At 42.2% G+C, this 27,014-nt stretch overlaps 1 long non-coding RNA gene across 5 annotated transcripts in view; it reads left to right on the top strand.

Moving 5' to 3' along the window:
* LOC116963168 overlaps positions 1-27,014 on the top strand; it is a 264,806-nt gene that overhangs the window by 123,370 nt on the left and 114,422 nt on the right. For all 5 annotated transcript variants that reach the window (XR_006166889.1, XR_006166888.1, XR_006166887.1 and 2 more), the window contains one exon: positions 12,588-12,703. This is a non-coding gene — a long non-coding RNA (uncharacterized LOC116963168). The remainder of the gene's footprint in view (positions 1-12,587; positions 12,704-27,014) is intronic.

Raw genomic sequence — 27,014 nt, 5'->3', positions numbered from 1 at the left:
ATTCACTAGAAAACCCTTGAAATAGTCAGACTATTACCTGAAGAGCTTTTCTATATTTATGGTAAAAATATGATATATGTATTTCTTTTATAACTTCAAAGGAAGGAAATGAAAGGGAAAAAGTTCAACTCTGTCAAAACCCACCAAAATACCAACATGTCAGCTCCTGAATAGGGTGTGCAGTGTGTTCTCTGCAGGAAGGTGCTGTTGTAACCAAGGGGAATTTAGAGAATTGAAGTGTAGCGGATATACTGGTTTCCCATTAAGCAGTTAAAAGAGAATAATACTAAAATCAAGCCTTCTCCAAGAGAGAAGTTGGAAAATGGTGCCTCTGCTGATAAGACATTCATTTCTGTCTGAGGTATCATTCATTATAAGGTTATAGAAAAGGCCATGCTAGTGGAATGTTCTTTCACCCTCTGCTTTTTCACTGATGCTGATGTCCTAAGTGTGTTTGTAAGGGCCTCGTGTTCAGGTCAGCACTGTAGATCTGGCCCTCCTGAGCTGTTCTAACTTGTGGATTGCAGCAGGAGATTTACCATCTAGGGTGGGAGCTCTTTTTTTTGTGTGTGTGTGTGTTTTGTTTTGTTTTGTTTTTTGTGTGTGTGTTTGGTTTTTTTTTAATCAGACATGAAGGCAATCTGAAAATCTGGTGTACTACTTGTAGCTGGAGAGAAGTTGGAGAGCAAATTACTTCTAGTTGGACTGTGGTAAGGCCATGAACTCATCTAGCATTTAATGAAAGGATTTTGTGGTGGGAGGAGGTGAAGGCAGAAGCAGAGGATTCAGCCCAGTGAAGAGGCCACAACACTGCAGCTGTGGCAGGTTGATGTAATGACTTCTGTAATTTACTGGTGCTGTATGTGTGGGTCTTTTCCACTGAGCTTAAAAAAGGTTTGTGTCTAACTACTGGGTCTCCCAGAAGAAACCGCTTTAGTACTTCTTGTTGTTTTTTCCTGTGGAAACCTTGGTGAGCCTCTCTGTCTTGTTTGCTGACTCCACCAGTCCTCTTGGCATCGCTGCCTTGTCTCATACTGCTTGGTGACTCTTCCTGGTAGTGCCTGTCCTCACAACTCATGCAGTGAGTCTATGACTAGAATAGTGTTCTTGGCCACTCACATGTGTGTTTAACTGAAGTTCATGGAAGTCCATGGAATGAAGTTACCAGAACTATACTATAAAAATGTCCCCTTTTTTTTTTTTTTAAACATAGAGACACGTTTTAATTGTTGAGTCATGTCTGGACATAAGTGTTGGGTATTTGTTTGGTTTGGTTTTTTAACTAAGGGGATTTTCCATAGTGTGTACATGTAAGAAGACGCTGAGGCAAATGCCTTATAGCACAATAAGGAAAAATAAACCTCTTGTGTTAGGATGGGCTATATTTTTTTTTTTAAATGATCATATCTGTGTCTTTTGGAGTTCAATCTGTGCCAAGATTTTTGTTTGTGGCTTCCTTGTGTGCTTGCATTGTGCCATTTCATCTCCACCAAAGTTTCTTCGTCGTGTTCAACTTCTTGTTTCAGTTGTGTTACATTTTTCCTTTTTTCCTACCTGAAAACAAAACTTCTGTTTTTATTTGTCTTTCATTTTTTCAATGATGGAAACAGAACTGAATGTGTTGGATCTAGTGGTTGAGTTTCTGTTCCTCAGCTCTTTTTTATGACATTGATTTTTACAGTGTAATTTTTACAACAATTAACATTCCTCCAGGCTGAGAATAGCTCTAATGGAAGCCTGTCTGAGCTGAGAGAGCAGCAGAAGTCGTCTGGGAGTAGGAAGCTTAAACAGTGAGGTTAAACAGGTCAAATGAGATGAAACAGTCAGTTGAAAGAAGTGAATAGTACAGGGGATTAGAAGAAGAGGTGAAGCTTAATGGCCAGGTTTTGCAGTGAGGTTGTTAAGTGTAGGTAAATTATCTTTGTTTTGACATCAATATTCAGAAGTTTGGTTTTGTCTCCGAAGCTCAGTGTTGTTTGGTAGAAATACAAAACAAGTCTGATTCCTTCCATATTATCTTTCCCACATACCTCTAAGTTGGTGAGATGCTGCCATTCTCTGCAGAGGTACTTCTTTTCAGACTTCTGTTCATCAAAAAAGAAAATACTTCAGTTGGCAAAGATGGGTAATGATTTGCAATCTGCCTGTTCTGTTGCAGGTGCACACAAACTTGGTCTCAATAGTAGGGCACCACAAATGTTATCAGCTCATTTTTCCTTTGCCATATACAAGCAGAGTACAAGATCAGATAGAGGAAATGTCATGTTGTGACCTGTGGTTGTATCTGAAATATTTTTGACTCTTGACTTCATGAGTTAGTTGTCTTTATCTACCGAGGACGATTTCTTGTCTGTGATGGTGGAACCAATTTTTCCATTGTGCATTAGTACAAATGAATGCTATGGAAGATCCCTACGACTCTGACTAAGAATTGTTCTGCTGTCTGTGGCTTGAAAAAATGGCAATAAGTTAAAAGTTTCTGGTATGCTTTGTGGCTGAAATATATTAGCAGTAGATTCCAAGAAGGAGCAAAGTTGAAATGTGTACTGCACTGATTTTTCTTATTCTTTGTAGATTACATCTTCATATTTAAGTGTAACAGGGCAACCAGAGTATAAATGTGCGCTGTTTGGACACAAGAGTGAGAAGGGGAGGGTGTAGGCTGGATGGGATCCCTTGGTTTCCTTCTGAGAGGAGCTCTGTTGAGTCCCGTGGAAGTTTTGCACGGGTTATTTAGGGTTTTAGTGGGATGTAATGGTATTTATTTTCTCCAGTGAACAGAAGCAAGAAGCAGTTTCTCTTCTAAAATTCATTGAACTTTTGCTGATTTGTGATTCTATGCTAATGGTTTTCCATTTTGTGTAGAAACATCTTTCCTTGTCTTGTTATGTGTAAATGATAATGAGTAATGAGGAAATAGCTTCATATGTGATAAAGGACATTACGAAAGTCCTGCTGTGAGTTAACTAAGCTAAATTGTGTTCAAATCATCAGCTTTGTGCACAGCTCCCCTGCTGTGTTTCATCCTTCCTTCCTCCATCCTCTGCCTTCTGATAGGCTTTGCAGCCGGGTCTTTGCCAAGAAAGCATAAAGCACTGGAAGGAAAATGGGAGTTAATTGTATTTAATAGCGGGTCAGGAAGCAGGGGGGGGAAGGGAGATAAGGTTTTAATATCAAGAGGCAGTGTCAATTCTGAATATACATGTGCTTTTAAGCTCACTTCATTAAAACAATTTCAAAAATAACTCCTTCAGAAAAATTGGCCATCTTGGCAAAGTACTGTGATGCTTGCGGGTTTTATTTGTTTCCCCCCCCCCCCCCCCCCCCCAAATGTGAACTTTGGAGGCGCTAACACTGTGGGCCCATTAAAAAAACCCAAACTTTCCTCTCCCTTCCTTGTATCTCTCTTCCCTTTGGCCCCTAAAGAACTGACTGATAAGCAAAAACCTCAGACCTTGGCTGCTCCTGCTTTGGTGGCTGGAATAGCTTTTCCCGGTGTAGTATGTGTTAAACTCTGCCTGCACTGATCTCTGAGGAGGACATCTCTTGCAGATCTTTGTCTCTCTCCTGGTGCTCATCTGGTCCCTTGGCTTTTCAGAGAGGCTGGTGTGCTCCAGTTTGGCCCCCGTGCAGAGATGGGACCATGGCGTGGCGCGTGTACATGGGCTCGGGAGCACTCCCAAACCACCGATACCTGTATCTATTGGTGTGGCAGGGTTTGCAAGGAAGGGTTTATGGATAATTTCAGACCTGTCTCCCCGGCTCCTTGGTGCTTTTATGCAGTGTAAGGTAGAAATACGAGTCCCCAAAAGTGGGACAGTACCACAGCTCAGAGGCAGCACAGAGCTGAAGCAGCTTTTGGCAGTCCAGGGGCCGAGTCACTCAAAAATCAAGTCACACTTGGTAGTAACCTCTAGCCTGCACCATGAAGAGCTGCAGTGCACTGCTTCTCCAGCTTTCCATCTGTGGGCACCTGCAGTTTTGGTGTCCCACAAACAGCTGCCTGCTGTCCTGCTGCTGCCCGTGCCACTGCGGCCGAAACAAGCTGCCTGGGACATGATTCATGTCTGCAGCACATTGCTTCTCATGAACTAGGGGTGTCTGTCTCTAAACCCCCTTGGTTGTGTTCTCCCCGGACCATGCACCAGCCTGGTTTGGGTGGATGTGTGCTGCAGACCCAGGAGTTGATGCAGACTTTCCAGGCCAGGGACACTGGGTCCCTCCTCACCTTCCCAGGGAAGCCAGTGGAAACTGGAGCACTAGGCTCTGTGTTTCCTCACCAGCTATTTGAATCTGTTTTGTTTTTATGAAACATTTTTGTTCAGCTGATGAGGGATATATATATTTTTTTTTTTTTTTTTTTTGGATGAATGAGATTCTTGTCAGAAAATACCGGAGTTGGGAAAGTAGTTAAATAGAAATATATTGTTATAATAATACCAAAGAAAATTTCCAAGTATGATCTGAATGCAAGTCTTGATTTCTTTTGCTACGGGTCAGAGAAGTGTAAACTGGCCCTTTCATCTATTTAGTGCTGGATTCTGAGACAGAAATGCATGGTATTTAATATTTGGTATTTTATATTAACTGTTTCTCTGGTGAGAAGTATTAGAGATCCAGATAGTGTCCATTTCTGTAATAATACAGTGTCTGGCCCAATCTCAGAAGTTACAAGGCTCTTGGCAGTTAAAGGCTGTGAGCTTTTATGTCTGGCAACTTCTACTCTAGCTATGTAATTTAAAGCAGAAGGTGAGATTCAGGATGGCATAGGTTAAGTAGAATTTGATGTATTAAGTAATGCAAGAGGCATTGTAGAGAATTTGTTTCAATTTTCATGGCTTTTGATGGGAAGAAAATGAAATTTACTTAGTTTTTAAGTCTACAGTGCACAAGGCTGGAGCCTTAGCATGCTGAGATTTTACTGAATATTTCATATCAAACATTATACATAAATGATCTAGTAAATATTGTATAAGAAATTTTGAGTAATGCAGGGCAACTTCCTTAGAAGTGTCAAAATGTGTTGATTTCTACCCCATATACTAGGTTGGCTGTGGTAAAAGCTTATAGCCAAAGCTCATTTGCTCTTCTGAAGCTGATGGTGTCTTCCTGAGTTCAAGATGTTTTAGTGGTTTTTATACTTTGTTTTAAAAGAATGATAGTTGAAGATAAGCCAGATTTATTATTCTTCTCCAAATGGGTGTGATTAAGCCCATAATTTTAGCTGATTCCTGAGTAGTTGCTAATTCTTTCTTTGAGGGCTATGTATTTAAGGTAAAATATATATATAGCTTGTAGTTTTGTCTTGCACTAAATATTGTTCATTTGGACTCAAATTGGACTCATTTGTTGCCAGAATTAATTACACCTATTAGGAAAGTATGTAGCTAAAAGGAAGCAGTGGAAGCATAGGAAGCTATTTCCTTTTTAAAATCTGACCAGTTGAAACCACCAATAATGTCTGGAAACCTGGAAGCTGATGTGCCACAGTTCCTATGGTTGTTATATTTCGTGGTGCACATAATAAATATTTTTAAAAAGAATGAATGCTGCAAAAGCACAGTAGATGATTTTAATAATTAATTTTTTTGCTTTGGTTTTCTTTCAGTGTTCAAAATGAATGTAAAAGAAATTAAATTATGTATATTATAAACAAGGCTCCTTCTCTGAGCACTTTGGAGCAAGATATTCTACTAGCCCCTGCTCAACTACAACTTGATAGAATAAGGCAGAATTGAGGTAGTGTCAATTTTGAGGCCATTTTTATACTTGGTGATCAGTGAAAGGATTTAAGAGTGTGGACATTCTTGGACTTGTTGTGCTACCATCATCAAAAATAAAATGTTTTCTTTATCATGTGCCTTGTTCACTGATAGTTGTTGCTCAGATTATACCTAGAATATTTTATAAAATATTGTAAAACAGAACAAAACCCACAGCAGAGGCTGTGCAACTCTTCCCCAGACACAGAGATACTAGTTTTTAATTTGAAAGGAACAAACTTCCAAACTTCACTCCCAGATTTTTATTCTGATGGATTTAGTGACCTGCATTTGGTGAACTTCCATGTGAAGGTATATTCAAAATATTTTCCAGTCTTTTAGTAACTTAAAAGAAATTTCAGATGGCTGGCTTGCTTTACAGTTAATGCCTAGCTTTACAGTTACTTTTCAGGGAATGTGTGTGTTTTCATGTGTATTGTGGTTGTGTTGAGAAATGACATTTTTCATATCAAGAAGAAAATGAGCAAAACCAAAACAGATCACCTTTTCCTACTTTGAGTTGATTTCAGTGGGCAGGTAACTAATGCAAAGTTTTTGTGTCCACGAGGTCAGATTGGCAATTCAGGGCTGTGACCATCGATTAAGTGGCAGATAACCCAAGTTATGCACTTACTTACGTTTATCTGCATAACAGGCCAACTTAAAAATGGTGAATTGCTAAGAAATGGTTTCTTCAACCTGCTGGGCATGCATACCTTTCTTTCAGCCTTAGGTTTTCTGTGGAGAAGTCCAGGAGAAGAAAAACTCTTCCTGCAGCAGTGCTGGCCAGGAGGTCTGGGGGTCCCTGGGTGGGGAGAGAGCCTCAGGGTGGGATCATCTCAGGGCTGGGTTTCACATACAGGTGTTTGCTCGAGTTCCTTTAGCAGCTGTGGCCCCTGTGCTTTGGGCTGGGTTAGTGTACGCTACACATGTAGGAATGTGCTTCTGAAAGTTATGAAATTGTGTTGGAACAGATATATTTTTTTTATTGCCCCCCTTCCTCCCCCCCCCCCCCCCCCCTTTGAAAGTGGGAGTAGGGAGCAGGAGGGGGAGTAATGTTTTGGGATGCTGTGTTAAAAACCTGAGGCTAGTCACGTGTAATGAAGTTTAGGATGTCTGCCTGTGAAAGGATTTGCAACCTACAGTGGCAGCTGTGAGGGGCAAATTACCGCTTTCATCTCACCTGCGTGCAGGAGATGAGCTCAGTGGGAGGGAAGTCCTGAAGCCCATGCTGGCTTGCAGAGGCCAGCTCCCACTCTGTGGGCTGCCATGCTTTAGGGTTCTCTCAACCCTAACCCTATCTCTAGCCTGAATTTTGCACTGACCCCTGGCCCAGATGAGGAGTTTCTTGCAGCCCTGTTTTCTCAGCACATTGTCTGGGGCAGCCCCTACCCAGCCCCACTTCTGCGGGGCTTACTTGTTGTCCTGCTTTGGGCTGAAATAGAGTTAATATTCCTTTTCAGGGACTAGATGAGTGCCGTGTTTTGGATTCAGCACTGGGTTTGGTATGAGAAGAATGCTGATAGCACCCTGATGTTTTTAGCTGCTGCTGAGATTTCAAGGACTCTCCGACTCCCCCTGTCCTGCCCGTGCGCAAGGGCACAAGGAGCAGGGAGGGAGCACGGCCAGAGCACCAGCCCCAAACTGGCCAGTGAAATATTCCATATCATGGGACGTCATGCTCACTGTATAGAGGAGGGGTGGGCGGGAAGGGGCTCTCTCTCTCCCTCTCTCTCTCTCTCTCTCTCTCTCGCTTCTGGGATTACAATTGTGGGATCTTGGTATCTCGGGGTCGCTGGCTGGAACGGGCTGGGGATTGGTCAGCGGGTGGTGAGCAATTGTATTGTGCATTGCCTGTTCATATATTTAATTTTTTTCCTATCATCATCATTGTTCTCATTTTATTGCCATTATTAAACTGTTCCTCTCTCAGCCTGCGAGTCTCCCTTCACCCCGCTAATTCCCTCCCCCATTCCCCGGTGGGGAGGGGGAGGGAGGGTGACCAGCTGCGGGGGTTGGTTGCTGACCAGGCTCAAACCATGACACTTGTTCACCCTGAAAACTAATTCTATGTTGAGCTCTGAGCTAAGGGCATAAATAACAGGCATCTTCTCTTTGCTCCCATGGGAGTTGGCACAACAAGGTAATCTTGATGCTACTTTTTCCCTGTGATAGGGGATGAAGCGATTCCTGCTGCTGCTGTTCCTTCTCCTCTTCCGCCCCAGTGGGGGATAATAGGGGTCACAGCATGGAGTGGGGCAGTGGGGGTGACTGTCAGAGTGTATATGGGCTTTGGATTGATGTGACCCAAATTTGTATGGTTTGCCTTCTCCCCTATTGTGTTTCTTGATGGTGAGGTGAGTGGGGAGATCTTCTCTGGCTCACATTATGTATGGTCTTTATTAAGAAAGCAAGCGCTGAAACCTCCATTCCTGCCCCCCTCAAACAAGCTCTGGCTGCATTGGATAGGATTGAAAGAGGTATAAACAAATATGAATTACCTTTCTTAAGATCCCGAGGCTCAATTTGCCACTTCTTTGATAATGTTTTTGAAAGCAATACAGCTGAACTCTGGGTCATATCAGCATTGTGTTGACAAAGTGATATGATTTTACTTGTTAAAATAACAATCAATCAAAAGATCATTAGTGGTATTGATGGTTGTGAAAGTAGTCTTTCAGGAAACCTTCTGGTTGTGGAGAGAGGCATAACATTTTTTTGGATGAGGGAAGAACACCAAGGCTGATTTCTGGAAGTATATTTGTATTTCCAGGAAAACCTTGCAACCAATTGACCTTCAACTTGCTGTATTTCACAGTGGTTTTAGAGTATGGATGGTCCTCCGCAACCTCCTCTCCCTTTTCTGTGTATGTGCAGGTGCATGGGTGTTTCTGCAAGAGTGCTGCGTTACAAAGTAACTGGCATTTAATTTCTTCATCTGAAGCTGCTTCTTTGGGGCATTTGAACTGATTTTGTGCATCCTGGCATGTGCAGATCTCTAGCCTGGCCCTGACCAACCCATCACGTGCGAGCACCTTGCAGCTCTTCGTGCGCAGGGTGCAAGGGCAGGACCCTGTCAAATGCGGTGCCATGGGAGAGGGCTGGGGACGGAGGTGTCCGCCCCGTGCAGACACCCCTGTCTGGCTCATGTGCGAAGCCCCATCCTGCACGACCCCAACTGCATGCTGCTTGTCAGCTGCTCACTGCCTTCAGCTGCGGGCCCAGGGCAGACAGGATCCTTCCTTCCTTTAGTTTGCTTGCATTAAAAGCAGGGGAAAAGGGGAATTTCACCATCTTGCCTGGCCAGTGGTGTGACTGGAAGTCAGGTCTGTTTTGGCAGGGCTGGATCCCACCCCTTCACAGGTGCACACCCGTGTGTGTCCACAGCATCTTGGGCGAATGTTTTGTAGGAAGATCCTGTGGAGGAAGATGTATGCATTTAAGTGGCCTGATTTATTCTGTTGAGTTTCATTTGAGCAGTTTCTCTCCTCCTCTCTTCCCTCATGCTCTCTCAAATGCTAGGAGGGTCCTGCATTTTTCTTTGCTATGTATGTTTGACAAATGTGTTTCAGATGACTTTGGCAGGGTTTTGAAAAGAAGGATCGAGCTTCTGTGACTATTCTATTTTTATTTTTTTTTTCTTACAGATAAAAGTATTAAAAGATACTTACTGTTGGTTGCCTTGATAGTAGAGCTTATGCAGAGAAGGGAATTTACTCTTCAGTATCTCAGCCGTGTATCTTGGTATAATTATTCAGTTAGCTCCTTCATGAAATACAAGCACGTGGCTACATAAAAAAATGAAGTATTCTATCTGGCCATCTTGAATCTTAAATAAAGATGGTATTGTTTTGAATGTGTTAAAAAGAACAGAATTTTCTTTTCCCGTTTGCAAAGATTATGATAAACCTTAAATCAGATCATTCAGAATTAGATACCTGAAACCAGGCAGACTTTCAGACCCAAATTTCTTAGATAAATGGAAGATACATTGCAATTATCAGCTGTATTTTCATGAACTCCTGTGTTCTCCCTCTTTTGTAGAAGTATATAAGGAAATGTAATATGGTTGGTTTGTGTCTGCAGGTTTTCTTGCACAAAAATGAGGCAAATACCATGGCTTGTAGTTTGCTGTTAGAATTTAGGGCCAATTCAAGAAACCCAGGTTCCCTTTGGTTTCAGTGGATCCAAGCTTGAGAATGAGCCTCAAGGTCTGCCCACTAAACAACTCATCTCTATTTTTGTGCCCATCCATTTTTATTTTTAACTTTTGAGCAACAAAGCATGCATTTCGTGTGATCTCTCCAGACCTGAGACTTCTGGCTTTCCTTGTTCACACCAGCTGCCAGCAGATTTTACGCTGTGTGTGTGTCTGTGCGTTTGAAGAAGCTATCACAGATATTGGTGACAGCTGGGCTTTGAAATGTTCTTTGCACCCAGCCCAAAGTGCATGGGGAGAGAGTCATTACGAACATTTACAGACCATACTTGCTTCATGCGTTAGTCTTGTAATAATGACTTCTTCTGTTTGAGCTGGGGAAGATAGAGGACTTCCTCATGGTTCACAAGAAGTGATCCAGTCATTAAAGTCAAGGATCCGAGCAACTTTTTAAATGATGCTAGGTTTAATTAATCAAATTTAGGTTTCATCTTTTCTGTGGCTGTCAGCGGTATCCAAACTCATGTGATTTCCACCCCCCAGAGGCTTCCATTGGTATCTTTCCTTTTCTTGCAGTTTTAGTTGCTTAAGTTAGAAAATACGAGGCTGTATGTTTTGAAGGTAAGACTTCTCATTTATGAAGCTCAGTGATCTTTTCTCCATTACTAGTTTAATGCGCAGTACATTCCTCAGCAAGGTAACTGAATGCAGCATCTTATGTTTAGTCACGTACAATCGGTTAAGTTGGTAATAGGAAGAGATTTGTATTCATAGATGTTGTATTTGCTCCAGGTATAAACTGAACCACCAGAAATCTGAACGCAAAGCTGTCCAAGCCCTGCGCAGTTATTCTGCACAAATTTCCAGCACGTGCAGAGAATATTACACTGTACATACATCAGGATTATACAAAAACCAATTGCAAGTTCCCGAACCATCCATTTGCATAAACAGCAAGCTGCTGGGTTGTCAAACCAGTGGCCTCGGCTGTAACCCTTAAAGCATTGTGTGTGCGTGTGTAGCACGGGATCTTTCAGATACACCACAGTGGTCAAAATGCTCTATCTGCTTTTGAGAGTGTCTCTTAGTATGCGCTACAGAACCTCTACAGGCTCTGATAGCTGGAGTCCATTGGCTGCTTTGGCTGTGAAGCATTAATCGAAAACTGGGTGTTAATCAACTTCTCCCCCTCCTTTTTTTTTTTTTTTTTATTTTTTTTTTATTTATTTTTTTATTTTTTATTTGCAGGCTTGCAATTTCCTTTATTTTAACTCTTAAGCTTTTAGTTTGGACAAGGATCATGCTATCTAGGTGGCTAAGACTTGAACTTTTCCTGACTTTGATCAACCCCAATGTGTTTTATTCATACTGTTAGAAAACTGAAGGTGCACTTAATGTTCTTAGATATAACAAAAGTTTATTGCTGACAAAAGGTCCTTTCTTTTATCCTTCTCAGATTTTCAGAATGTTTTGCAGAAGTGGGCTTTTATTTGATGTTTTGACTGTTGGAAGAATCTCTCTCAAGGTTGGCTCTCCGGATGCCACAAATCTGCCAGGCCTCAATGTCTTTAGTTCATGCTGCATGGTTCAATGCTACAGACATGTACTTTAAAACTTTGTGATTTCAGACTGGAATTCCTGCTTACATTGATTTTCTTTCAAGGTTATAGAAGTGGATGCTACACGTGTGGGCATGCATATACCCATGCACACACAAGTGCACACAGTATAATTGAGAAAACTGGTATTTATAGTAATACTATATAAAAATTAAGTATAAATGGAAAAATAAGAAATAAATGGTGTGAGAGCATATTTTCATGAGAATATACTTGCATGAGTGATATGCAGATAAGGAGTTTCTATACTTAATCTTAGCTACTATGTTGGATCTTTTATTACCATTTTCTTAGTAAGGATTCAGCCTTGGTCTTGCCTTTTGGCTGTTAAAACTGGAATTGCCATCCCACAGTAGCCTGTGTTTTCAGGATGGGCAGGAGTTACTTTGTGTGCCTTGGGTGGTGGCAGAAGGCATGATGCGAGGGGTGTGCTGGAAGGCGGCCAACAGGGTTCTGCAGTGTCATGGGGACATCACCCACTGCTGCTGCTCAGTGCTTTTGTCCTGCTTTTGGAGTTGATTTGGTAAAATAAATAAAAGCCACTGAAAGCTAGCAACTGCAGAGGCTGCAGAGAATAAGAGAATGTGCTTCCAAGGGGATATTTGTCTTCCATTGACACAATTCTGCTTCCTTTTTGTAGCGTGAAAGTTCAATAAATTTTATTTCTCAAGGTTCTGTTTCAAGAGCACATTTCCAGGTTGTGTTTCTGCTCAAGAAAGTTTTTAGTAAGGAAGCATCCTGACAGAAGTTCTGGATGACTTCCAGTAACTGAAGAGCTTGTGATGCCTAACTGGGATTTATCGTAACCAAACAGGGAAAATCCTGAAATACAGGACTATGTAGTTGTATAAAAGATGACAGTGTTCTCTGTCATCTTATAGTCATTTGACCTTGAATTAGAGCAATGTGTTTAGAGTGTCTGCAAGACGTAATGTACTATGAACCAGTTGTTTTGAAGCACCTATTATTACAGTTTTTTATTTTTTGTTTATCAGTGCATTACGTAAAGTTACTAAGTGTTCCCATTCCTGTTCTTCTTTATTTCAGGCTTGAATCACAGAGCAGTGTGAGGATTTACACTTCTGAAGTAGGAGTGTGAATGGGATTGAAGGATTTACATGCAGGATTCTGAACTCCCCTCCCTTCTGCTCCAGGAAAGACAGGTGAATGAATTATAGGATAATTTATAATTAACTCAATCCTTACTTCAGAAGGTCTTTAGTCAAAACAGGAAGATACAATTCAGATGGCTGTATGTAAGAATGAAAGAAATTGCAGATACTACAGATATTCCTCTTAATTACAAACATCAGCCTTCAGAGTTTTCTGTTCCTGTTCAGCAATAAGAGGGTTTCCATAAAAAGTGGTGTGAGTTTTCTGTAAATTTTCCCCTAATGCAGAACTTTACATTTGGAAGCTTCTCACCCAACATCAAGAGAAATCTGAACTGACAAAATGAGTTTAGCCTTTCTTGAAGCAGTTTTGAGTAAGGCTGCCACTGGTGAAGAGCTGAAGGTGGAACTTAGATCCCTGCTCATATTTACTAGTGAAAAAGGTCAGCATCAGCACCAGATATGTCCATACCACACTGGGGCTGCTTGGGCAGCCTGGTAGGGTGGAAGTGATGGGTGAGTTAGTTCCAGGGGCTGCAAAGCCAGTGCAGGTACCTCCCTGCCTGCCTCCTGCCCTCAGGGGAGACGAGAGAAACCAGGGGCCAAACCTAGTAGGGAGATGGGTGGGAGTTCACTTCAGGTTTGCTTCCCTTTGGCTCTGACTGTAGATGCATAGGGCCATCATTAGAAAAAGGCACATGGTCTTTTTGTGGAAATTAACTCTCGACATTGTTATTTCTTCTAACTTTGGGAGTACCTAGCATGTACCACCTTCATGTACTGACCAGTGAATAAGTTCTATGTTTCCTGGTACGATATGCTCAAAGTAAATAGATCCAATTTGTATTGAAAAAACCCAAGATGTTGGAGCCCTGCCTCTTGGCAGGGGATTCTCACTTCTGCATCTGTACAGGTCCATCAGGAGTATGTATGTGGTCCTGTGTAGTTACCGATGCTGAGCAATGCATAACAAGATGAGCTTTTGATTGCAGGTATTGCTGAACAGACAGCTGTGGAACAAGCTTTGATACAACAAGAAATAGTAAAGAACAAAGAAAGCTCTAATGCTGTCAGAGTAGCAGCAGTATCTTTGAATTAATTTAAACCTTCTTGAGGCTTAGATTTATTTTGTCTATTTAAACCATATGTGGGATTGAAAATGAAGGCTGCACCATCCAGGGCAGCTTGGGATGACCCGAGTCTTCTCCTTATGCACATTGGGGTAGGCTATGCCAAAAAAAATAGAGGTAGATCTGGACAGGAATCTGTCATCACCAGAACTGATAATGCTGCCATGCTGCCTACAAGCCTGCAGCCCAAGGTGTAGGAAGAAAAGGATGATGCCATTATCGCATCAAAGGTGTCAGGGAGGAAGTCTGAGGCAGAAATCAGCAGGAGGTGTTAATTATGCTGGAGAGGAAGGGGAACTACAAGGTGAGGTGAAGCCAGCTGCCCTGAGCTACGGGAGTGTCCCAGCATTTGGAGGAGGAGGAGGGTAAAGGAGGAGAGCAAAGTGGGTGTCAGTGGTGTGTCAAAGCATCTGGAGCTCAGTGGGTGAAGGATGGAAACAAACAGTAGTAACTTGTGTGGCTTCTCCAGAACAAAGAGTGGGATGAAAGGATGCAGTACAGTGAAGTGGGTGGGAATATTTCTGTTGAACCATGTATACAAAACTTCTTTTTTTTTCTTCTTCTTTTTTTTTTTTTTTTTTTTTTTCCCCCCTTCAGAGATGCTTCTTGGTGGGCTGTACTTGAGAGCAAGTATGAAAGAGTCTCCCCTTCCGTTAGTGAGAGAGAAAAGGTGAAGACAAAGTCAGGGAACTTGAAATAAGATCTTTCTGAATAAGAGGAAAGAAGAAAGGGGGTGAGAAATGTGGCAATAATGAGAAAACAAGTGTTTTGAAGGGGAGTTTGGGAAGGTAATGGGAGAGCAGGGATCTGCGTCAGGAAAGACACAGTGGTAAGATTCAATTTCCAGGTTTCTCATTTTTGCTCACCAGTATAAGGGGAATGGCAGCTCTTATTGGAGGGAGGGAAAATCAACTTTCCTCAGCAAGGAAATTAAAAAGCTCACTAGATTTGCTTGCATGCACAAAGAATGCTTTAATGTAAGTGTGGGAAAGCAATAGAAATATTTTGATAGTACTTTCTGTATTTTCTGTTTTTTGAAGAGGGGTCACACAACTGAGTAACCATGAGCCTACAAGCCCACACCTGAGTGGCTTGTGGTGCTTTCTAAAAATGTCCTCTGTTTTTCCCTATCTTTCATATGCTGGCTTGCTTAGAAAAAACAACGTTTTAAAACTTTATTTGGAAGTTTGTCATAAGGAAGTCTAGTTATAGGCTGGCCTGCATATTCACTGCTAAGGGTAAGATTGAAATGGTTGCAGATGTTTTAAAGATTTGGGCTTTGTATGAGTAGCATTTGTCCTGTAGTAGGTAGGTGGGCTGTCAATGTGGCTCCTGCCTGAAAACCAGAGCAGGTTTGAAGCTGCCCTAATAGCTCATAAATTGGCACAGTCTGTCAAAACAGCCATCAGCTTGGCAAGGTGTTGAGCACTCTGTGCTTGTGGTTGTATTCAGTTTTACCTCATGCTTGCTTTTTCCTTTGACTACAGCTGTGCTTGTGGAGTGTTTGTGGTGTACTGGTTTTATCAAGAGGAGACTGAAGGTGCCAAATATATGCTACTTGTTACCTTGATCTGTCCTCATGCAGTCCGTAGGTGGTGTTATGGGGAGCTGTCAGTCTCCTGTTTTAGCAATTGCTTAACCATGTAGAGAATGTCTGCTTCCAGCAGGGCATTACATTATCCTGGACATCTTGTCATCTTCTTCTTTCACCCTCGGTCTGGATCAGTTCTGAGGGTTTTGTGAACCTGCCCTGGTTTTATAGGCACCAGGTAATGGTAAGAGGGAGGTGCTGATGACAGAGCTGCGATATGGGCAGGCCTGGGGTCCCCGGGGCCGTGGCACAGCGGGGGGTAGAGCTTGTCCAGCTGTAGCGTCCCTGCCCTTTCGGGGAGCATCGTGCTTCCCCGTACGTGCTGCCCGGCTGCCGTCCCCGCTGTGTGGCAGGGCTGGTGCTCGTGAGGCCGACACCAAAGCAAGGTGGCTGTGTGTTTGCAGCTTTTCGCTGCTGGAAGTGAGTATTGGAAACCTCCCTTTATGCCTAGGAGTGTTTCCATTCCTGGATGTGCTAGCTTAGGAGCTTGTCCTCCATATGGATTGCCTGGCCTTGTTGCTCTGTGCCTGTTTCTAACCCTGTACATATATTAATTTTATTTTTTTTCCAAAACCTCTCAAAATATAGGTAAAGCAAGCATTCCATTGTACCCGTAAAGATGCTGACCTAGCATCAAATGGAAGATTATGATGAAGTGATAAGTGTTTCAAGCCCCTGGCCTTTTATCTCTGGTCTTTTTTTAGGTGTGTTTTTTTTTTTTTTTTTCTTTTTTTTAATGCTTCTCAAACTTAAGTGATTGAAAAGCTTTCCAGATCTGATAACTGCAGATTTCAAGTGAAACTTTTGGCTCTTATCCCAGCATGAGATCATACAAAGTGATATTAGCTGAATTTGTACCAGAGTTCGAAAAGAAAATGAAAACATGTTACTGTTAGTCTCTCCTAGCTATTTTTCAGCTCTGCTGGGCAATTGCTTTCTAACTGGTTAACTTATGTGTACCATTTTAAAGGCTTCCAAATACGTATGTGCGTATATGTACATTTTCTCCACTAATAATATATTTAATTTATACTCTTTTGATCTTTTATCCTTGCTAGCTGGGTTCCTTGGATTTTTTTTTTTTTTTAAGAGGTTTTAAATCTAGTGTTGCTAGGAAGACTCACTGTAATAGTAATGATGTACTGAAGCCCTGTTTCTATTCCAGAATTACCTTAATCCAAAATAGAGCTAGGGTATCTCTTCTTTAACCTCTCTTGTTGTCTGGTTGCTGTGATAGGCATCAGTGAAAGCAATGGTCTTGCACGTGTGGGCGTACCTAATAAGGGTAAAGATGTCAACTGCATGAGTTTTATGAGTTTCCTGTATAGAAGTAAAATAAGATAAATAATGCCTTAAGTTAGGCCTTTAGGTTACTGAACAGGTCTGAACTTCAGAGTTGCAAAACCAAGCGACTAAAGACTAGAAAATTCTACAATTAAAGCTATTAGTTAATTTTCTTGGTAAATATTCATTTTGATTGCCTTTAATTAGAGGATTGCTTCAATTTTTTTTTTTTTCCCCCTTCTACAAGACCTGCATATTGTTCAGTGCACAGCATGGCTAATGCTTAATGAGTGGGTAGGTGGTTGATGTTTTGTTTCTCACCACTTCTTGTATGGCCTTATTTACTGTGTGGTTGGCAGGTGGTGCACTGAATGCAGAACTACTCATTTCCTCATGGCATTAACACCATCAAGAGCTACTTTACTGCATACTTTTCAGGGAATCTTTGTAAGGAGTACAAAATAAGATATACATGTATATTTAACCAAACCCTGAGCCTTGGCTGTTAATTTTCTGGGGGGAGATGGTTACAGCACAATCGCCTTGACGGAACTCTTCAGTGAAGGAACTAGCAGGTTGTACTGACTCTGTCCTCCACTCTTCTTTCTGTAGCAGAAGACAACAGTGGTTCAGAGCTCACCTTAGGGCACAAGGTATCTCCAAAACTGGGGGAATTTGTTGGATACGTTGTAAACAGCTATAGATTCCGTCCCCACTAGTGTTTGCATCTTCCTATTGATTGTACCAAGGAACATAGACTTGCCATATTGGAAACCTTCTGAAATCAAAGGTAACCATGCAGTAGATACTTTGTCCAGCAAGCTTAGAGTACTCACTCAGAAACCCGCTTTCCAGCATTCAGTGCATATTTAAGACCTGATGGAAATGAGCAAAGCTTCAAAACCTACAATAAGCTACAGGAAGAGAACACCCTTCATCTGGTTTCTGTCTTTGAGACTGTAAGCTCTTCAGGCTGGAGACTGTGCTTTCCCATATGTCAATAAAGCATTTCAAACACTACATTAGTATAAACACCAGTGGATGAGGTCATCATATATCAAACAACATAATTAAATCAGTGCTTTATTCACTGTCTGTGTCTCATTATGGCTGCCTCCTAGGTCACAATGCAGCCTTGAAGATCATGTAAGAACTCGAATGTTATAACAGCCCTCACAGAAACATTTGCTTTGAAGTTGGTGCTATTCATTTAGAAAGCAATCTTCAGAAAAATGTACTTTTGTAAAATGTGGCCCTATTTTGAAAAAGCCATGTAAAAGGGAAACACTTATTATTGATTTTCATCATAAATTGCCATGCATGAATGTCAGCCCACAGCTGCTGATCACATGATTGCAATGGGATTTCTTGGTTGATTAGAGGTCTGAAAGCAGTTGAGTGAATGATGTACGGGAAAGGACCCTGTTTCTTAGAGAGGAACACGAGCTTGAAGTGGTGCCTGCCAAGTAACCAGACTTTGGGCATCGGCATGAAACTCTGGCAGTTTTAGAATTTAAACAATGCTTACTCTTGCCTGCTGCTTTCAAGTGCACTCACTTTAAAACAATATAGGAAAATATTTTAAGTAAGGTCCTCCTTCCTCCTTTCACAGTTCTAGTACTCACACTTTAAATCTCATGTTATAGCAGCACCTATATGTGTTTTATAGCAATAGATCCTTATGTGTGTTTTGCAAGAGAGTATGCTACCAATTTTGTCTGAGCAATAAGGTACTTTGAAGTCTGAAGTCATAATTGTAGATATGCATGTAAGCCTCGTGCCTCACCAAGTATGATGCCTTGGGCATGTGTTATTGCTTACCTATGCCATAATTACTGTACACATGTAGCTACAGGAACATGCCCATATGGTTTTCCTACCGTAAACTTTCAGGTGACTTGGTAATCTAGGCCAGTATTCAGAAACAAGGGCTGGTCTGAGATCTTAATTACAAAGCTGGCATACAAACTTCAGTATTAAGGCTCTCCCAGATCCACCTGAAATCAGGTTGCCTTCATATTCTGTCTTGTCTTTTGAACAGCAGCCTGACAGCATGTTGCTTGACCTGCTCTCTCCCAGTCTTGCTGGCAAGGGAAAAAGAGAGAAAGATATTTAGGGTCATATATGAATGAGAGGTGGTGTGGTGGTGTTTTGGTTTTGTGTTTTTTTTTGTTTTTTTTTTTTGTTCCCCCCGCCCCCCCTCCCAGGGGCTTCTTGAATTAATTCATATCAACTGATGAATTTAGTGCAGTAACACGTGTTCTTCGTCCCTAATATTTTTCTGTTTGTTTCTAGTGCTTTTCCTCAGTACCTGTAACGATGGCACAGAACGGTGACTCGATGCCATGTGTTATGGGCTGCTATTTGTTGAATTTGAGCCTGAAAGCAGAAAAGTGAAGAGATGGCAAGGGCGTCTCTTTGGTGTTCTGCAGGACAGGTGGCCTCCAGAAAGCAATCATAAAAGCAGAGTTGTGCAGCTTACCCAAATAGCCACATTGAGGATGGAGGGTATCTGTCAGCCTGGGCTGCCTCTGGGACTACACAGCTCTCCAAAGCGCTTCCAGGGACCTGCTGCTGCAGAGATGGGAGGTGGGGGATGAGGAGGAGGAGGAGGGACTCGATGGGTCCTGCTGGAGGTTGGGGTTGGTAGCTCCCCTGCTGGGAAGAGCAGCCTTCCTGCTGGGTAGGAAAACTGTGGGAGGGCAGGGAAGGCTACTTGCCCCCAGGCTAGAGCTGGAAATCACCTGGCTCTTGCTCAGCTAGTGAAACAACAGCAGGGAGAAATGTCTGTTATCCTGCCTGAAGATGGGTGCCTTCATGTGGTTCAGGGGTGCTAGAGAGGAGTCATTTCTCCTGTGCCTAGTCTGCTCTTAAGAACCCTCCTGTTCTTAGCCTTTTCTTGTTTTCGTCTTCAGTAACAGCATCTGAGCAGATCATAGGCAGGCAACAGAAGTATAGGATACTTGATTACTCAATGCTAAAATTTTCAGTGTCTTCAAAAAATGACTTTTATTATGTTGTCTTAGTGGCTTGGTTGTTGACTGGTTAGGCACTTGGTAAACCTTCTAATAAAAAGAATAGCCACTTCTGTTGGTTTTATACCTTTTTTTTTTTTTTTTTTAATGTCCCTGTTCATGTTCCGTTATTTTGCTGTGATTCTTTTTTAAAATAGCCAGAGTAAAACAAAAGCGGTAAACTCTAATTATAGAGGTGTTAGCAAGAGCTGGCTCACTCTGATAAGGGTCAGCCATACTTCACTGGTTCTTTATGATAATCCACTACCCACTGTGGTTTATCCTCTCCAAATATTACTCTTCTGTTATACTTGCTATCACCTCTGTGCAGATGATAGCTTAATACTTGCAAATGACCTAGATTATAATGAACAGCAAGCGAGAAAATCTCTAAAAACATACTCCTATGAGGAGACAAAGGCAATACCGGTGAACTTGTTTTTCTTAGGACAAGTCTGAACAAGTGTTGGATGTAAAGACAATTTTTTTTTTTTTTCCCTTCCTCCTTGCTACAGGGGCACAATTCTTATTTCTGTTTGCAGTCACCTAGGCAAGCTCAGGTGCGTGGAGTGGCTGAGTCTGCTTGTGCACAGCATACTGTGCCTACAATACAAAGCAATATACAGCTTTCAACTGGGAGCCAGCTCGGAGCACAGGCAGAGCAAGCTCAGGTCTGTCTGTACCTGCCTGCATACAGAGATCCTTAGAAAAAAGCAGACACCCATTTGGCCCTTATTACTGCATTACACCAGAGGCAAAGGCTCTAATTAAAATTTGCAGTTAGCAGCGGTTTGTTATAACTGCTGTAGGTTTCAGTCATGTTAAGACTTCCTGGTGGTGGGAGGAGAGGCACAGAGAAGCTGGTCAGTGTGAGCAAGGGCACTCGCACAGCTGGCTAGAGCAGCCTGACCCCTGTCTTCCATATGTTTTGCTAAGGCATCATCTACGGCACTTTGTACCAGGAAAATTACTTAAGTGCTTAAAAGAAAATGTGACTAACGCTGTCTAGTGGAGGAGCTAAGATTTCTCTTGTAAGAGGTTCTAGTTGCATCCTGCTTTCTGCCAGGCTGGGAGGGGGAAAGGTGCTCGACGAGGCTCAAAAGCCTCACCATTGCCCTTGCCCCAGTGCACTGCTTCTGGTGGTCTGGTACAGTGGGAGAAACTGGGAACTCTGACATCAAGAATGGCAAGATTAAGAAATATGCATTTTAATAAAGGCGTTAGAGAATGGCTTTGCATATCTGACAACTAGAGAAATAGAAACTTGGATAGTTTTCTGAAGAGGTCCCAGTTCTTACCTTCTCAGTCACCGTGTTCATGTATTTTGGCTATCCTGATGGTGGCTGCTCAGGTGCTGTGCCAGCTTACTGTCTTTTGCTTACCTTTGAGCTGGATGGCTGAAAATCTCTTTCTTCCAAATATTTACAACCCTACTGTGCTGTTTCCACCACTGCATCTAAACCAAGGGAGAGTGCCCAATTAATTTCCTTCCTGGAACAGGAGGACTTGATCATATGGGAGCTATCAGAAGAGGTGCAGTCTGGCATGTAACTACCTTTTCCCTTCTACATGGGTGCTTTTCTCTTGGGCAGGCTGGGCAGAAAGGTGCCGGTCTGGCCACGTTCTCTCCGTTGAGCATCATTTAGCAGTCTGTGTTTGAGACAGAGGAGCAGAATGGCACTGAGTTGGTGGGGTCGTAATCGCATGGAGCCCCTGCTTCCTGTCACACTGTGTTTGACCTGACATAAGCAGCTGGCATAGCATCACCATGGGTGTTGCCAGCATTTTCTTTTAATATTTAATTTGGGAAAAAAAAATAATAAATGTTTTCTTTTTAAAAGGAAAAAGAAAACACCAAAGGATCTTGGCTGGCTCTGTGTGCCCTGTAGGTATGTCTGGTTGTTTTTGATGAGTGAGGTGCTGTCCTCCTGTTTACCTCTCTCAAAGGAAGTGTCTGTTGACATAGTCTGCGTTTCAATCATCTTTATTACACAGTGCTCTGGGAAGCCTTCAGGGCAAGTTGAGCCGGCCCTAAGAGCAGCTTTTTGGTCACAAAGAGAGACAAGCCGGACCAGATGCCTACAGTTCCTATTTCTTTATTTGCAGAGATCCGTGCCCTGATAACCTCAGACCCCGCACCAGCTGAGGTCAGCTCAGTTTGGAGTGGTGTGAGCGGGGCAGTGGGCAGGTCTCCCAGTGGCTGCTATACCTGCCCTTGCCCCGCAGCCAGCACGGCCCTGGCTGTGCCGCCGGTGCTGTCGGCGAGCTGGCCTCGCTGCCCAGCCTGGGGTTTTCCTACAGCAGGAGTGCTTGGAGGCAGCTCGTAAGCATCCTTCCCCTTCCCCTGCCTCCGTCCCACATGTTTCCTCTGCGTGCTTTCACCATGGGGTGCTGCTTGGCGTTTGTCGCCTTTAGTGCGGCTCAAATGGTTGCAAGACTTCACGGGCTGTCACCGGCGTGAGGCTTGTCTGCTGGGCGGTGTCCAAAGCATTGCACAGTGCAGGTTTGTGTCCGGATGGTTGATCCCTGCATTCATTAGAGAATTGCTGCTGTTAATGATCGGCCGTGTCATCAAAGCTGACTGTTAATGTTTGTGTGAGGAGACAGTTTGACTTCAGACTGAAGTTTGCGTGTCTGGGCTGAACTGTTGTGGGTAAGCGAACTGGCGGATGATTTGCTTGACGTTATGGTAGCGTCTTGTATTAGTCTGTACTCTGGTAAGCCTTTCAGATAGGTGAAGTTAGCTTTGGTCTTCATCGATGTGGTATTTTCCTCTAGTGCTCAATGATGAGTTCTAGATAGACTAGCTCATGAAAATGATGCTAGGAGAAGAGCATCCATCTTCTTGGTAAAAGGTTGGGCACTGACTGGCTGCGATGTGCCCTTGAGGCCTCTTCCTCCAGATCTGCACAGCTGCCTGGCACCTCTGAGGGGCTAAACCCATCTGTCTTTCGAAAGAGGAATGGCTTTATACTGTGCTAACAGAGCGTGAGTTATAAACCTTCCCCTCTCAGGATGTCTGCAGTCCCAAAGTGGAGCTTTATTTTATCTTCAGTAGTTCATACCTTAAGACAGTTGCAATCTTTATCAAAAATTGTTACCCAGGAAAGCTGCAGGTGGTTAAGAAACAGGATACGAGTGACCCGGTTGTCAAGTGTAAGGCATTTCTTATGGGGCACGGGGAGTTGCCTAACAGCTAAATATTCATACACCAATTAAAATAATTTGCAGAGTTATGCACTAATGATGAAAGCAGCTTGTGCCTTCATTGTAGCCAAAGATTTCAAGGGACAAATTCACTGCAAATATAAAGTGGTGCAAATTATATGTTAGATCCCAATTGTTCCCCTGCAGGCTATAAATAACTCCTATTTTAAGTCACTGAGGGTTATTTGTCTCCTGTGGGAGAGACTGTAGTCTGTGGTGTAGCTGACCAGAAAATGGTTGTTAGTGATAAAGAGGTGTAATTTGCATTGATTTATTATTCATTGGTTGTACAGATCAAGTGTAGCTTACCCAGCAAGAGGGATTGACACCAAATTCTTTTGTCACTTAAACAAATGTCCCTGCTGAGTATTGCTGAGAGATGCTATTGTCATAGAGTGGAGTTCATCACATACCTCTTAGCTTGTAACTCTCTCAAATCTGAATCTGACTTCAGTAAGAGTTGACTTCAAGCTTAATTTTGCTGTATGTGTGTAAAACGGGGTTGATAAGTATTAGAAGTAGTTGCATATAAAGAAAAATAAGACAATCCCTTGAATTTGTCTAAATTCCCTGCATCCAGTAACATGTGTCCTGCTTTAGAAGCTCTAGTGCTTGTGTCTAGCATCCTGCATCCAAAAAACCAGGTCTTTATTGGCTACAGAAAGGATGAATTTGTGTTTAGCGTGGCCAAAATTAAGTTAAAGATAGCCCAAAATCATTCTTGCAAGGTTTTCTTCTGAAAGTGTTGACTTCAGAGCTTCCAGGTATTATGAGACGTATAGTGATTGAAGTGAGCGTGATATTATCAGTGCCTACTTTGGTGTTCCTCTGAAAACTGTAGCTCTTGGAAGAAAGCGACTGATAAAGACTGCTTGGTAGGTTTCTCCTCTTTTGCTCCTCACCTTTTAAGTCTGCTTTCTGCTTCTGGTGGTTGTGGAAGAAAACCTGGAAATACTAAGCAAATGCTTCTTCAAATTCAAAAATGAACAAGCAAAATAAAAAGGAAGAATATATATTTTAAATGTTCTTTTTGTTAGTCTTGGGGTGTTTTATGCTCAGATGTGTTATTTTGAAGTGTGCGTGGCTGCTGCGGCAGGTGTTGAACCATCTCATCCCTTACTAGCAGCACTGATTTCATGCCTGGCACACGTGCGATGGCCACCGCGAGGACAGGGACCAAACTTGGCTGTTTGGCTGTTCCGTGGGCTGGGAGATGCTGTCGCAGCAGCCGGTCCTGCGCCAGCCTCCTGGTGAAGGTGCAGCTGGGGGTTGCAGACTGGGCTGTGCTGGGTGGGCTCGCAGCCCTGGGGTGCGAGGGGGCCCCCTGTGACTCTGCTGGCATGCGCTGTGTTTCACAGGCTATTTTGCAATTCTGCTGTGGTTTTGGCTGTGCCAAAAAAAAAAAAAAAATAAAAAAAAATGGTGGTAAAACAGCCTCCCTCAATGAGTCTCCAGCTACAATCTGCCTTTGACTAAATACTCTGTGTCCTGCTATGGGCTGCTGTTGTCCACAGCCTGGAATGAACTTGTGGAAGGGAGTGCTCTAACAATAAATTGTTCTTTTTGGGCCAATTTTTCTGGCAAAATTTGAATAAAATAATAGTCTTGGAACTTTACTCCTAAAAGGAGCATGTCCTATCCATTTAAAGCTGAACCATTTTGTAGCATATTCCTTCACATTTTTGTTAAAGGTTAACAAAATTGTTTAGACAGCTCTAGTGGCTGCACATCAATCTGCTATAACCAGCTGATTAATGTGACCGATTTCTGCAGAGAATTTTTCTAATCACTACTTATTTACAAACTGGGGTGGTTTTGGTCAAAGCAGCTATTCTGTGAGTGTTCATCCATCTTAAAAGCCCATTCCTTGACTGAAGTAAGTTTAGGAAACACAAATCTAATGAACCTCTATGACAAACAGCGCCTATAAAAGAAGAGGTCATATGCAAAGTCTCTGCTAGTGTTAATCCCTCTTGTCATCTCCTACGGATGAAGCTATAAAAAAAAAAATAATATTTTCTTGAAGCAGAGAGAAAGGAAATTATAGTGAGTATGTAGGCAAACAAGAGAGAAACCAGTACTCCAAGGCCTTCAAAGAAGTGTGCAGGAAGCCAGGAAACTGGATTTTCATTATCCAGGCTGACAGCTGGTGATTTGAAATAATCTACAGCTTTCTTTTGGGTACTTATATTTAGGCCTCTACTGGGAAATACAGAGGTTCCGTCTTTAGAAATAAGGTAAAATTATCTGGTCTTTCTTCAAATGGAGTTAGGGACTGAGGCAATGTCTCTGCTGTAATACAACGTGCTTTATTACAGAGTGCAAGTGCTCAATCCTCTGTTTGTTTATTCTGTTGGTAAATACTCTAACTTGTATTATACAAACTGTTTCTAACAGTAAATATAAGAAGTATTTAGCAGCTGTGTTCCTGTAAGGAACTCAGTTGGACAGATGCCTGCAGGTATTGGAATGCAGGAGTATAAGCAAAGTCTATGCACTTTATAGGCAAGTCAGTATAACTCCGTTGAATTGTAGCATGGCAAAAGTGAGTCTCCAAGGAGGTTTCAAATGGTCAGATCTGTTACGTAGGGTGTCAGCAAAAGTTGTGGCAAGGTTGACTTGGAGGGGGGAATCACATAAGTTGATATATGAGTATTTCATTCAATATTTAAGGACCACTGAGAATCTGTTGGTCATCTTCAGCAGTCACCATGCTTCTTATTTTTAATGCAGGCATATTTTCCCTACACTCTAATGACTTCTGTTATTTCCTTCTAATGCTCTTCATGTCTTGGAGGATATTCTATAGATGACTTTCAGCATATGAATAATCCTGCAGGTTTCCCTTTACTCTCTGTACCTTCCATAACGATAACTCAGATATGTTTGTACTTGAGTCCTGTCTCGTGAAAATATGTGATATTTCCTAGTGGTGATCTTGACATAGCTCCTTCAGTCTGACTTTTCTTTTAGCTTCTCTTGCAAAAAGTTATCTGACATTTTTGGATATTTGTGAACTTCTGAATAAAAGGCGTTACTCATTTGTATGTACTGCTAAAGCTCTGGCTCAGTCTCTCACCGCTTTATGATTGTCTCTCTCTGCCATGTTGCTTTCCCTGGTTTTGGCATGTGCTCCCTTGTTTGGTTAATATCCCTTTAGACTGCTCCTACAAAAGGTTTTCCAATCATATCACCTTTAATTTTATCCTTTTGTCTCTAGATTTCCTTTTGCTTTCCACTGCCTTAAAAAAAATCAACTTTATTTTAAAAGGACCTAACGGTCTACCTCTATTCTATCTGTAATTCATACAGTTTTTAGAGACTCACTCTTGCTCTACATCAGCCCATGGTGACTACCTCCCTCAATTAATTATTTGCTATGTTTTGAAGTGGCACTTAAGTGCTTTTGCTCTTTCTTAGGAGAAGCCCATCAAACTATGCAGATCTCTTCCCAGTTCTACTTTTGTGCCATGATTTCTGCTAAAAATTTGGATCTGGTGATCAGAATTGATCCAGTTCCTAGAGAAGGCCTATAGGTGTGGGGGGGCAGATGGGAGGAAAGCTTGGACTGTGTTTCTGCTGGGATCCATTCAAGAAAAGAGAATATATCTGAAGGGCTGGTCTGCATCACTGTATGGGGTTGTAATCTTTGATACCAAGTCTGTTACAACAGTTGAATACATCAAGTAATTATGGGAAAATGTCTGAAGATGCTCATACAATATTCATGCCTGGCTGTAGTGTGCAGGAAGTGGAAAAGGGAGAAGATACACTAATGGATAAAGGCAGAACAGAAAGAAAAAAAGAAAAGGATAGAAATGATAGGGATGTTAATTGGATCAACAAGACAGTTAAATAAAAGGTTTGTGCCTAACCTGACAAGGCAATTGCTTGTGGTCAGTTAGAAACAAGGAAAAGGTCTTTAGTTAAATATACCAGGTTAATAGAATAGAGGAATCTAAAGTACCTGGGAAGACAAATGTTGTAGAGGACAATAGATACATAGCAGAATAATATTCTTTCTGGAAAAGTAGTACTTAGTTGCTCTGTTCAGGAAGAACAGAAAGAGGACGTAGTAGGCTGTCCATGAGTATTAAGAATGTGGAAGATCATACAAAAACAACAACAACAAAACC

The sequence above is a fragment of the Tyto alba genome, unplaced genomic scaffold (genome assembly GCF_018691265.1).
Source record: "Tyto alba isolate M040663 unplaced genomic scaffold, T.alba_DEE_v4.0 Super-Scaffold_48, whole genome shotgun sequence".
NCBI lineage: Eukaryota > Metazoa > Chordata > Aves > Strigiformes > Tytonidae > Tyto > Tyto alba.
Note: the sequence above shows the minus strand (reverse complement) of the source record. Positions and strands in the feature narration are given on the sequence as shown.